The following is a 12,961-nucleotide window of genomic DNA, read 5'->3' on the forward strand; positions in this document are numbered from 1 at the left end:
TAAATTAATGATTATTTTTCAAATGACAAAATATGTAATACCTCGAAAATAAATTAGGGTTAACTACACGTTAATTAGGATGCTAGGGTTGGTTCTCATTTGGTAAAGTGTAAGACCATGGACTTTTTAAGAATTTATTACTGCACCGAATGTTCAATGATGGTGAAAATGCCTATTGTACTGAAGAATATCTTATACATGGTAACCAATAAGTATGGGATTAATTACAGTGTTAAGGTGAAGGAATAATTCCTAAACGACGAGAAAGCATTGGAAACACTGTTTTAAGAGAGAAATCTTATATTTTTGAGTCCAAAGAAGACACTCAAAAATATTGTCATGGATAACATGACGTTCGTCTCGGAAAGAGCTTTCTGGAATGGGGTTGCACGTGCAATTTTGAGAGTCATAGCAAAAGTTAAGCTTTTTTTACTGAACACTACGCAATCGGTCAATTGCTGAAAAGTCACCTGCAAACGTTCGCAAGTGTTGACAGAATGTTCACTACTGGTTCTAGCCGAACATTCAATGGTTTTGACCGAACGTTCGCTAACAGTGTGTTAGGAAGGTACATACATGCTTTTCAGGTGTAAGTCCAAAAGTACACTGAACGTTCACTGGGGGAACACCTGAACGTTTGCTGACTAATTTTTGTGCAAAGTGACAAATAGTACCTAAATTAATCGATAATATTTGCTACGTTTTAACTCGCAAGTGTACAAGGTCAAAACAGTAGTATATGGTGCAAGTACGAGATCATTCCTATGAGGATGGGTGTATACTTTCGGTTCCCCATGTTGATTACCCCAAGAATTCGCAAAGATATCTTTTGTTACTCTATTAAGCCTAGGACTCGATCATCCAAATTGACTTAAATAACTAATCCATACCACATGCATATGCTGGCCACACACATTCATATGAGGAATTCAATAAAGAAGGAAATAATCAAGTTAAGCATCACAATGTGATTATCACAAAGGCGCCAATATTGAAATATTAAAGAGACATGATTAGGCCTTCAATCTAGCCCTACTAAAGTATTTAATTACGCATAAGTTTGATGCTAATCATCGTCATAATAAAATAAATAGGAAAAGAATACACCCGGAAAAACGCTTCTTGAAGAGCCGCAAATTCTTCTCCTAGAGAATCGAGATTGTGTCTTTTTCTATGTTCACGGGCCTATTTATAGAGGTTAGGGGAAACCTAGAAGCACCTAGAAACCCAAGAAATTGTAAAATAAACCCTAAGGCTCTTTCCAAAATAAGGCCAACTGCCACACTGTTCTCTGGCGCACAGGTATGCTCGATCGCAGGGATGGTGAGCTCGATCACACACCTGCGATCGATCCTGTGTAGGGTGCTCGAGCCTAAGTCTCTTGCGCTCAATCGCAATTCCAGCCGTGTCCCACTTTTTTCCTTTTATGCTCCAATTTCCAGAATTGCTTCTTTTTCCTCAAAAACCTATAAAAAGACATAAAACACAAAAAAATGAAGTAAAATTGCACAAACTAACAAAACGAAATGATTAACAAATATAAATTAAGGGCTAAAAATATGAATATTTAGCACTTAACACACCCACAAACTTACATATTACTAGTCCTTTAGCAATACTAAACTAAAAACAAAATGAAAAACAACGAACAAAAGATAAATTCAACTTTCTTGGGATGTACGATTGCATTTAGCGTATGCAACATGTTTTTTAAACCCCTAGGCATTCCCTTAGAGGGCAAGTGTGTTGTGCCAAATACTACCTAAATTAATAAATAATATTTAGTACGTTTTAACTCGCAAGTGCACAAGATCAAAACAATAGTATAATGCAGCATGTACGAGATCGATCCCACGAGAATTGTGATTTTGTTTTGAATTAATTAAAATATCAACTTGTCACGAAATTGATATTGTAAAAAAGAAATAAAAGGATCTAAAGACAAATGAAAAGGTAAAGGTAAAGGCAGGGCTTTGATATCCACCACTAATTATACTTAGATAATATAACAATATGCCAATGATCCAATCATAGTATGAGTACTTAATGGTTGTCAACCTAAGGGCATGAGTGTTTACTCCTTAAGCTATTGATTTCCCTAAGCAACGAATTAGGCATGGGTGTCTACTCTAATTCTTTTCTTTCTTAAAGGATTTAGCATGGGTGTCTACTAAGTTATTTTTTAAGAAAGCATAAAACTGTGAAAATCGACAAATACATGAGGCCTAGGGCATGGGTGTCTACTCCCGGTTCCCCATGTTGATTAACCCAAGAATCCGGTGTGGATATCTTTTGTTACTTATGTTAAACCCAGGACTCATTCATCCAAATTGATTTAACTAATTAGTCCATACCACATGCATATAATGGCCAGTCACATACATATGAGGAATTCAAGAAAATAGGAATTAATCAAATTAAGCAACACAATATGATTATCACAAAGGCGCCAATATTGAAATATTAAATAAATATAATTAGGGCTTCAATCTAGCTCTCCTTAAGAGTTAGTTACACATAATTAAAATAAAAAGAAAAGAGAAGGTAAAGAAAGAACCAAAAACCACTCCTAGAAGTAGCCTCCAATCCTCTCCCTAAAGTTGTCTCCTTCTAATTGTCTCCAAGAATTGTCTATTGAATTGTGAGGCTTAGAGGTCTATTTATAGGGCTTAGGAGAGTCCTAGAAGCCCTAGTAATCCTAGGAAATTCGGAGTTTTAAGTTCAAGTCCAATTAGGATAAAGAAAACCCAAGTCCAAATCGGAGTAGGATTCACCCAGAATTGCGGTCTTAACTTTCGGCACGATTTTGGCCTTGCGACGCTCTGAATTGGGAAAATGATATTTCACAATGAATTGTAGCCCTTTGCGTTAGGTTTCCAATGCCACTTGAATCATCCCAATCGGATGTCTGAGATGAAATTTATGATCAAAATACTGAGACATGTTCAGAATCCAATTTTGCATCCAATCCGATTTGACTTCAATGTGCACTTTGATTAAACTTAACCATGATTGGCTAAGCTTAACCATATCTTCTAGGTTTTCCCAATTTGCCCTTTAAGCTTGTAATTCTTCCAGAAACGCTTTCTTTTTTTTTCCAAAAGCCTAAAAAACAAAGAAAATACAAAAAGGAAGTAAAATGACCTAATTAACCAAAACCAAAGGATTAAAACATGCAAGTTAAGGGCTGAAAATATGAATATTTTAGCATTTATCAGTGTTAAGTCTAGTGAGGGATTTTCAGAAATGTAACCCACAAACATTGTGCAAAGTTCATGTTATCCAAAAATTGAAGTGTCACTCAAAATCATGGTTTTCATTCATTGGCAAGCTTAAGAAGATGGACTCCATCTTCCCAATGAATTGAAATTTTAAAATTTAATCACTTACACAAGACAAGCTAAGGCATCACAAGTTCAAAACAGTGTAAAGTGAACTAGCACATAAACATGAAGCTTCCAATTATTTTCAATGTGCACTTTTTCAATATCTCAAGGTTCACTGAAATCCCCATCAGAATGAATAACTATGGCATAGCATTTTTTTTTTGTTTTTTGTTTTTCTTGTCAAGCTGTACAATGTTTGGTTCCCTTAAGCTTTCGAATTGACCTATGTAACGAGTGTTAAGTCAATGACTCCTAAACCAGGTAGTTTTAGGGCATTAGGTGTAAAGACATCTCTAAGGACTTACTAACTCGAGTCAAAAAGGCTACAAAACCAAACTAACCATGACATTAACAAAATCAAAAATTTTTACCTTTGATGTTAACACTCATTGCTTAATGAGGCAAGAAGTGCAGTTACTTAGTGAAAAACTTATCAATGATCATTATATATATATATATATATCGTGCCAAAGTATCATCTAACAAGTCATTGAAGTTCACCCAAGACATTGAAACATACACATCGGACTCTCATGTCATACCCCACAAATTATGTGCTAATGTGCTTGTATCAGATCTGATTAAACAGGTGAATTCTCATATGCCTAAAGTAAGTAACCAAACTGAAAAACTCTATTATCAGATCATGTGTTCAAAATTTTAAGCTCACCAATGTAATCAAATCACAATTATTCAGATCAACCAACTTTTAAGACAAACATGAACATGCAAATTTTTTTATTTTTTTATTTTTCTATAAATGGGACGAAGTATGTGTAAGTGTCTGTCATACCCCCAAACTTAAATTACACATTGTCCCTACTGTATATATAGCATGGAAAGAATTTACTCGGGAGATAGATGAAACTGTCGAGAATAGCATGGCTCAAAGCACACCCCCAAACTTGAATTGAAGCACACTTATTCCTTCTAAACAAAATACTAAAATAACAACGGAAAACAAAAATAAACTAACAATAAAATCAAAAGCAAAATCAAATCAAATCAAATGAAGAAATAAAAAGGATAAGCTGTAGGATGCCTCCCATGACCGCTAAGTTTAACGTTTTCAGCCAGACTGTAGTGCTCTCCTCACTATTGTCCTGAAGAAGATGCGTGGTAGTCGGTCTAGAATGGACCATAACAAACCATCTTGGGCCCGTAACAAGTCTCCTTGCTTCTGCAGTAGTTCTTCTTGCGCCTTTAAACATTGCGCAACCAAGAATTGTTCCTCCTGAGCTGCCCGTCTTTGGTCAGCTAGCTCATACCGAAGGAATGAAAACTCATCACAGATGTACTGGAACTCTAATATGCCCATGGTGATAGTCTCCTCTTGCTTAGCCTGCGCAGCTGCAAGTTCATCCACGTCCATAGGTTCTTCCTCCTCCATTTCTGGCTCTGCTACTGGCACCCTAGGTACCCTTGGCATGTGTGAGAAACTTTGGTTCCATTGGATTCTAACAATTTTTGGATGTTCTTTGACAGGCCCATCTGCTGAGGTGCCCTTAATGCCTTTCTTCCGCAGTATGTAAGTGATAAGAAACGGAAATGGTATCCCCTTTTGTTGGTACCTATTGCTCCTCCTACATGTACCCCTTCCCAAAACTTATGAATCTGGCTCCAGATGAGCGTAGGAATGGAATACCAACAGCCTTTATGAAAGGCATAGAGTGCTTGGAGGAACAGGTTTCGCCTCTGAGTTTTGTGTCCCAAGGGAAATGCATTACGATATAGAATAGACTCCACAAGCTAGAGTCGTGGAGGCATCTTGGGCCTGCTGCCAGTATTGTTGTGCATGTCCGCAAACTGCCCCTCACACATGCCCTCAATGATTTTGGCAACGTAGAATCTGAGAGGTTGCTCCTTAAATTGTGCATCTTTTGGAGGGTGCTCATCATTGGACTTTAAAGCAATGGCTATGTCGGTGGATGTCACCTCAATATCCTTGCCTTGTATTAAAGAGGACATGACACCCAGCTTAGTGCAGTCATAAGAGGTGCTCATAGAAATGTGTGATGAGGCTTTTGTAGGCAGTGGTTGAACAATCTCGTCAACCCACGGCGCTTAAACTCTTCAACCGCCCATTGAGTAGCTTCAAAGTGCTTGAAGTTGCCTTCTATTGCAAAGGTTGTCTAAAAAAGAAGCTCCCTTTGCTCAAAAGTGGGTCAGGAGTCTGCGGCTGGAGTTTCAGAAGATCGAGAAGACAAAGCTCGAGCTCTAGGCATTGTTTAGATTGGTTCAGGACTTGTGTCGAATAGGTGGCGTGCACTCCCAAAACCAAGTGGGGTAGAACCACTTCAAAAATAATTCCAAGCCCCTCCAATACAAGAGAAAACCAACACAGAGACAAGCACAATCCGTAGCTACGGGTTGGACTTGCCAAAAGAGAAAAAAATGTGGAGAGAACGGGGGAATTCGGAAAAAAATGGGGTTGGGCAAGAATGGGGGAAAACAGAGATGGAGGGACAGTGGTGAAGGTGTGTGTGTGCAGGGTGGCGTGCGGCGATGGAGGGCAATGAAGAAATGGCAGGTGAACGGTGCTGGGCGGAGCTGGTGGTGTGGCAGTGTGCAGTGAGTGAAAAGAGTTTGCTGGGGAAGTTCACAGCGCAGGGAAAAAGTGAAGGGGGAAGGGGGAAAGTGACCTAAAAGTGGGTCACGTGCGCCTCTATTCGAGTGCGTTGTGTTGGTGATGTGGCGCGCACGCAGGGGTACAAGGTGGGACTACACTCAAGTGCACACAAGGTGCGCTCGTTCGCAGGAATAGAAAATTTTTGTTTTTAATTTTTTTTTTTTAAAGTAAAACAAAATCTAAGTAAAGAAAAACAGACGACAAAAATATAAATAAAACACTAAAATTACTGTGGAAAATAGAGAGAAACTAAAAATAAAAATTGACACAATTGAAAGGAAAGCAGAAGTTAAAAAGGATAGATACTTTTACCGCACTCAGTGGCCTCAATACCACTGGTCTGAATAGACGCGATTGAGCTCCTGGACTGCTCAAACGCTTTTGACAGTAGCTTCAGAGTTATTGTTTTGGGGAGATGCACTCGAATTCCACCAAATGTGGCTCAAGCGCTCTTGGTAATGCTGCATATTGGATAGACTGGAGTGCCAAATCTACATCTCTTGGTACCAATTTCAATTCAAGGTATGGCTTTACTTTGTGTCCATTCATCTTGAATGTCTGATTTTTCTCTAGACTATGAACCTCCAAAGCTCCATGAGGGAACACTTTGGTGACAACACAAGGCCCAAACCATCTAGACTGAAGCTTACTAGGGAAAAATCTTAACCTCGACTTATAGGTCAACACTTTCTGTCCCACATGAAACTCATTCTTGACACGCTCCTTGTCATGATAAGCCTTGGTTCTTTCCTTGTAGAGCTTGGTATTCTCATCTGCTTCATGCCTCAACTCCTCAAGTTCATTTAGCTACAGCTTCCTCTAAGCACTTGGCTGCGGTGGGAAGGTCTCTAGGGAGTGCTCGGCTTTAATAATGTCATCAATAACATCTTCACAATCTAGCGGAAAGTCCTGCCTTGTGAAACTGTGAGTGCGGGTGGCCTTGAATGGATCAATATGTTGGACCTGGGAAACTTTCTCAACAACACCTTGGATCATACAGACATTAAAGCATTCTAAATCATCTTGAGATAATTTCGATTCATCAAATATTTTGAATTCTATCTTCTCACCATTTACCTTCATACTCATAGTACCCTTTTTCACATAAATTTTAATATCAGCAGTTCTCATAAAGGGTCTCCCTAAGATAATAGATAGTGGTGATGGCATAAGAGATTCTTCCATATCCAATACAATGAAATCAGCAGGTAAAATAAATTTACTTACCTTTACCAAGACATCCTTTAATATACCTCTTGGTCTTTTGATGCTTTTGTCTACCAATTGTAAGGTGATTGACGTTGGTTGAAAGCTCCCCCATACCCAGTATCTCATACACATTGTATGGCAGCAAATTTACACCCGCTCGTAGATCCAGCAATGCACACTCAAATGGATGGTCACCAATCCTACAAGGAATAGTAAAACTACCAAGATCTTTAAGCTTTGGTGGTAATTTCCTTAACAACACTGCACTTACCTTTTCTATTAAAGCCACTGTTTCATGCTCCTGAAACTTCCTTCTATGAGTGCAAAAATCCTTTAAACATTTAGCATATGAAGGAATTTGTTTAATTGCATCTAATAAAGGAATATTAATCTCTACTTTTCTCAAAATCTCAAAAATATCAAGGAGTTTCTTTTCTTTCTTTAGCTTAACTAACCTTTGAGGGAAGAGTGGTGCATTCACCTTGTCCATTTCACTTACCTTGAATGTTGAGGCTTCAACTAAAGGTGTTTGTGCTGTCTCTTCAGTTCCTATGATCTTGCCATTTCTAAGAGTTACAGCTTTCAATTGCTGGTGACCCCCTGGATTGGGTCTTGTTTGGGCTGAAAATTCACCCTTCTTTCTTTCACTCAACTCCCTAGCCATTTGCCCCATTTGTGTTTCTAGTCTTTGGATAGATTGCTCAGTCCTTGTGTTGATTTGGTGTTGCGAAGTCATAAATTCCTATTGTGAAGTCACCAATTTGAGTACCATACTTTTCAGGTCATTCTTTTTTACTCCTGAACTGGTTGGATAGCTTGTTGGGAGTTCCTCTGATGCCCTTGAGGGTTCAGAACATTCTGATTGTTACTCCATGAGAAATTGGAGTAGTTGTGCCACCTTGGATTGTAGATGTTGGAGTATGAATTGTTCTTGGGAGGGTAATTGTTCTATCCCACATAGTTTGTTTGCTCCTGATCTGCAAATGAATACAAAGGACAAGTCTCAATAGTGTGATCAGAATTGGAACATATGACACATACCTGGAGTTGTGCAGCTTGCTGAACAGGAGAGATGTTCTGAGTAGTCATGGCTTTTACAAGCAAATCTAGTTTTCTCTCCATGGCAGCCATCTGATTTTGCGCTTCGCTATTTGTGTTCACTTCATAGATGCCCTTACTCTTTAGTCCTTGTCTCCCTCTAGATGAGAATTGTTGGGAGTGCTCACTCAATGTCTCGAAGAGCTCCATGGTTTCCTCATTGCTCTTTTCCATAAGCACACCTCCACAAGCTGAATCAACAATACCTTTGTTAGTGTCATTCAAACCTTCATTAAAAGCTTGTACCTAATCATCTTGAGGAAGGTTGTGATGTGGACACTTGAGAAGCAGCTCATTGAAGTGCCCCTATACTTCAAAGAAAAGGTCTCCATCTCTTTGTTGAAATGTTTGAATCTCCCTTCTAAGTTGCCTTGTCTTTTGAGCTGGGAAAAACTTCTTGAGAAATTTAGTGGCTAACTCTTCCCAAGAATGGAATCTGCAGGCAAGGAATTTAACCACAACTTAGCATTATCTTTTAAAGAAAAAAGAAAGAGGATTAACCTGATTCCCTCTGGAGTTACGCCTTCAATGTTCTGAGTCTTGCAGAGATCAAAAAACTCCCTAAGGTGCAAGTGTGGATCCTCATTAGGTGTGCCTCTGAAGTGAGTAAAATTGTTGAGTATGTGAGGGGACAAATTGAAGGTGCCCTGTACTTCTGGTTGGTAGGCAATGCATGATGGTTGGTTGAGGTTTTGTGGAATGAAGCATGCTTCATAGGTCACCTCACTGGTGGTTGTTGGTTCATGAGCTGTCCTGCCATCGGTTCCTTAACTTCAAGTTCTTCTTCAACCTTGAACTCTTCTTCTATGTCGGAGTTGTCTCTGGGCCTTTGTCGAATGGTTTGCTCAATTTCTAGATCGACTAGAACGATGGTTGGGTTTTTAGATCGAAGCCCTTGCATGAAAAAGATCAGTTTCTGCACTTACAGCAGCTTCAGTGCTGCTGTCTCGATCACTCTTGGCAGTGCGCTTGATCACTTATGGTATGCGTTCAATCGCATCAGTGCGCTCGATCACTTCTGGTATGTGCTCGATCGCATGAATAGAACTCAGGTTGGCTACAGAACTGAAACAGAATTGAAAACAGAAAGCAAAAGATTTAGATTTTGGTAAAAATAAAAACAGAACATATTTAAAACTAAAAATTTTAAAATAACAAAACTAAAGGGAAATAATTCTAAATAGAATTTAAGGCAATCCCCGGCAATGGCGCCAAAAACTTGTTGTGACAAATACTACCTAAATTAATAGATAATATTTGCTATGTTTTAACTCGCAAGTGCACAAGGTCAAAGCAGTAGTATTGGGTGCAAGTACGAGATCATTCCCACGAGGATTGGTAACTTTTGATTAAAATTAATTCCGCAATTAAAACAAGAGAAAAGATTGATTTTTGATTCAATAAGAATAAAAAGTAGGGCTTTGATATCCACCACTAATCATATCGAGATTACTTAATGTTTGACAACCTAAGGGCATGGGTGTATACTCCTTAAGCTATTGATCTCCCTAAGCAACGAATTAGGCATGGGTGTATACTCTAATTATTTTCTTTCTCAAAGGATTTAGCATGGGTGTATACTAAGTTGTTCTTAAAGAAAGTATAAATTCAATGGAAATTGACAAACACATGAGGCATAGGGCATGGGTGTCTACTCTCGGTTCCCCATGTTGATTACCCTAAGAATCCGCAAAGATATCTTTTGTTACTCTATTAAGCCTAGAACTCAATCATCCAAATTAACTTAAATAATTAAGGGGAAACTTCATTAAGCCCCCCGAACTTCCGGCCGATTTTACAGACCCCCCCCCCCCCTGAACTTCCAAATCTCTTATTTTGGACCCCTAAACTTCCATTTTCTCTCACTTTAGACCACTCTGTTAGTTTTCAACGTTAAATGCCCATTATACCCCTACTCAGCCCACTTGAAATTCCGAAAATGCCCAAAACTACAGCATCCACCCCAGCCCAAAACGACACCGTTTTGGGCATTAAATTATTTTTTTAAAAAAAAAAAAAAAAAGCAAAGAAAAAAAAAAAAAAGGAAAAAAGAGGGAGAAGGATCGGGGTGGCTGGAGCCACCCCCTGGGCCGATCTGGGGGTGGTCGGGCCACCCCCTTGGCAAAAAAAAAAAAGGGTGATCGGTGCATTTGGGGGTGGCCGGACCACCCCCAAGGGGCTGGGGGTGGTTTCGGCCACCCCATACCGGCCAAGGGGTGGCTGGACCACCCCATACCGGACCACCCCAAAAATGGGGTGGCCCGGCCACCTCATTTTGGCCAAGGGGTGGCTGGAGCCACCCCGATATTTCTCCACACTTACTTTTCTTTTCTTTTTTTTTAAATATTTTCCTTTAAAAAAAATAAAAAATAAAAATTAATGCCTAAAACGACGTCGTTTTGGGCTGGGTGAGTGTTGTAATTTTGAAGTCCAAAACGGTGTAGTTTTAACGAGGGGTATAATGGGTATAAAAAAGTCAAACCGTTAAATTTAACGTTGAAAACTGACGGAGGGGTCCAAAGTGAGAGCAAATGAAAGTTCAAGGGTTCAAAATGAGAAATTTGGAAGTTCAAGGAGGTCTGCAAAATCGGCCGGAAGTTCAGGGGGGCTTAGTGAAGTTTCCCCAATAATTAATCCATACCACATGCATATGCTGGCCACACACATTCATGTGAGGAATTCAATAAAGTAGGAAATAATCAAGTAAGCATCACAATATGATTATCACAAAGGTGCCAATATTGAAATATTAAAAAGACATGATTAGGGCTTCAATCTAGCCCTATTAAAGTATTTAGTTACACATAAGTTTGATGCTAATCATCTTCATAATAAAATAATTCGAAAAAGAATGAACCCAAAAAAATGCTTCTTGAAGAGCCGCAAATTCTTCTCCTAGAGATTGTGTGTCTTTTTCTATGTTTACATGCCTATTTATACAGGTTAGGGGAAACCTAGAAGCACCTAGAAGCCCTAGAAATCGTAAAATAAACCCTAAGGCTCTTTCCAAAATAAGGTCAGCTGCCACACTATTCTCTGGAGCACAGGTGCGCTTGATCGCAGGGATGGTGCGCTTGATTGCACACCTGTTATTGATCCTATGTTGGGCGCTTGAGCGCTGGTGCGCCCGAGCCTAGGTCTCTTGCGCTCGGTTGTAGTTCCAGCCATGTCCCACTTTTTGCCTTTTATGCTCCAATTTCCAAAATTGTTTCTTTTTCCTAAAAAACCTATAAAAAAAGACATAAAACACAAAAGGGAAGTAAAATTGCACAAACTAACAAAACGAAAGGATTAAAAAATATAAATTAAGTGGCTAAAAATATGAATATTTTAGCACTTAACAAACGCCTGACAAAAGTTGCGCACAATACCCGAACATTCGCCCAATAGTACCGAACATTTAATAGTTTGCAGAATTGTCACAGCAGCGTCCATAACTTTTCCTACTCTATAAAAACCCTTCCCCAGACCCTTAAGCTTCATTCCGCCGCTATTGCCCTCTAGAAACTCTGCTTGAGTGATTTTGTGAGTTGTGAGAGTTCTTGAAGGAGAATGAGAGATTTCTTGAAAGTTTTGCTTCAATGAGGTAATTTTCTAAGCATAGCTTGCTCCTTACTTAGTTGTTATGATGCTTAAACGCTTTTTATTTCGTTTTGTAATCATGTATTTGATTTGATGACTAGTCTTTCACTGTACTCCTGGAGATTTCATTACCTATGTTATGATGATTTAGCTTCGCTCTGATTATTTAATAATTGTAGGTTTTAATTTATAGCTATCCTTATTTATAAATGAAATGTCTTCCGCTACAAACTCTCTTGAGTGAGGATGAGATCCCTAAGTCTTATTCCTTGCAAAATGAGAATTTGGATCCTCTATAGTTCAAATATCCAGTTAGTGTGAAAGGGTATTTTTATCTCCTCAAAAATTGAAAAGACAAAAATACCCCTCAAATATAACTAATTGAATATTTTCTAGTTCATTTGAACTGGAGAGAATCCTACTCCGCGGAATGAAACTAGAAGGCAAACCATAAAATTAATTTCATTGGGGCGCTACATGAAAGGTGAATGATCTCGGAGGCAAGGTTACGGTGGAGGATGCGTCTCGTGGGGCCATAGAACAGGATGATGATGATGCGATGCTGATTTCATATTTTTCCAACTCTATCCCACGATTCCTTAATTTTATAGCGCAAGCAATATTCATTACATACCACAGAATCCTTCTCCAAATGGTCAATCGATGTATCTTCCCTCAAACAGCAGCTAAATTCAATTCTTCTAATTTAAAAATTTTGTCAAGTCAAATATCTCTCTAAAAAGTCTTCCCAAATTAGATCAAATATCTTTTCTTTATTGAAGTGCACATTAAAAAAAAAAACTCTCCACGTGAGAATTTAATTTCATTGAATAGAAAAGTGATATACTTTCAATTCTCGAATCGAAAGTCATCCCAGAATCTCCGAAAGCACCACAAATTGATTTCCAATTGTCTTCAACAAGCAATTAATTGGAAGTAATTCAATGGAAGACTTTAGAAAATCCTTCTTTTCACTTTGTTTCCATTCAACACTAACTTTTCACTCATAACTTTATCAATTGATGCATCGTTCACCCTGCAACTTTTTCAATTCGTG

General features: G+C 38.7%; 1 non-coding gene across 1 annotated transcript; it reads left to right on the forward strand.

The window, feature by feature from the left end:
• The first annotated feature begins 8,584 nt into the window (after positions 1-8,584).
• Positions 8,585-8,691, forward strand: LOC132176762 (small nucleolar RNA R71). The gene has a single exon (XR_009439616.2). It is a non-coding gene; the product is annotated as a small nucleolar RNA R71 (small nucleolar RNA).
• The last annotated feature ends 4,270 nt before the right edge of the window (positions 8,692-12,961 follow it).

This window comes from Corylus avellana, chromosome 3, assembly GCF_965113065.1.
Source record: "Corylus avellana chromosome 3, dhCorAvel1.hap1.2, whole genome shotgun sequence".
Classification (NCBI taxonomy): Eukaryota; Viridiplantae; Streptophyta; class Magnoliopsida; order Fagales; family Betulaceae; genus Corylus; species Corylus avellana.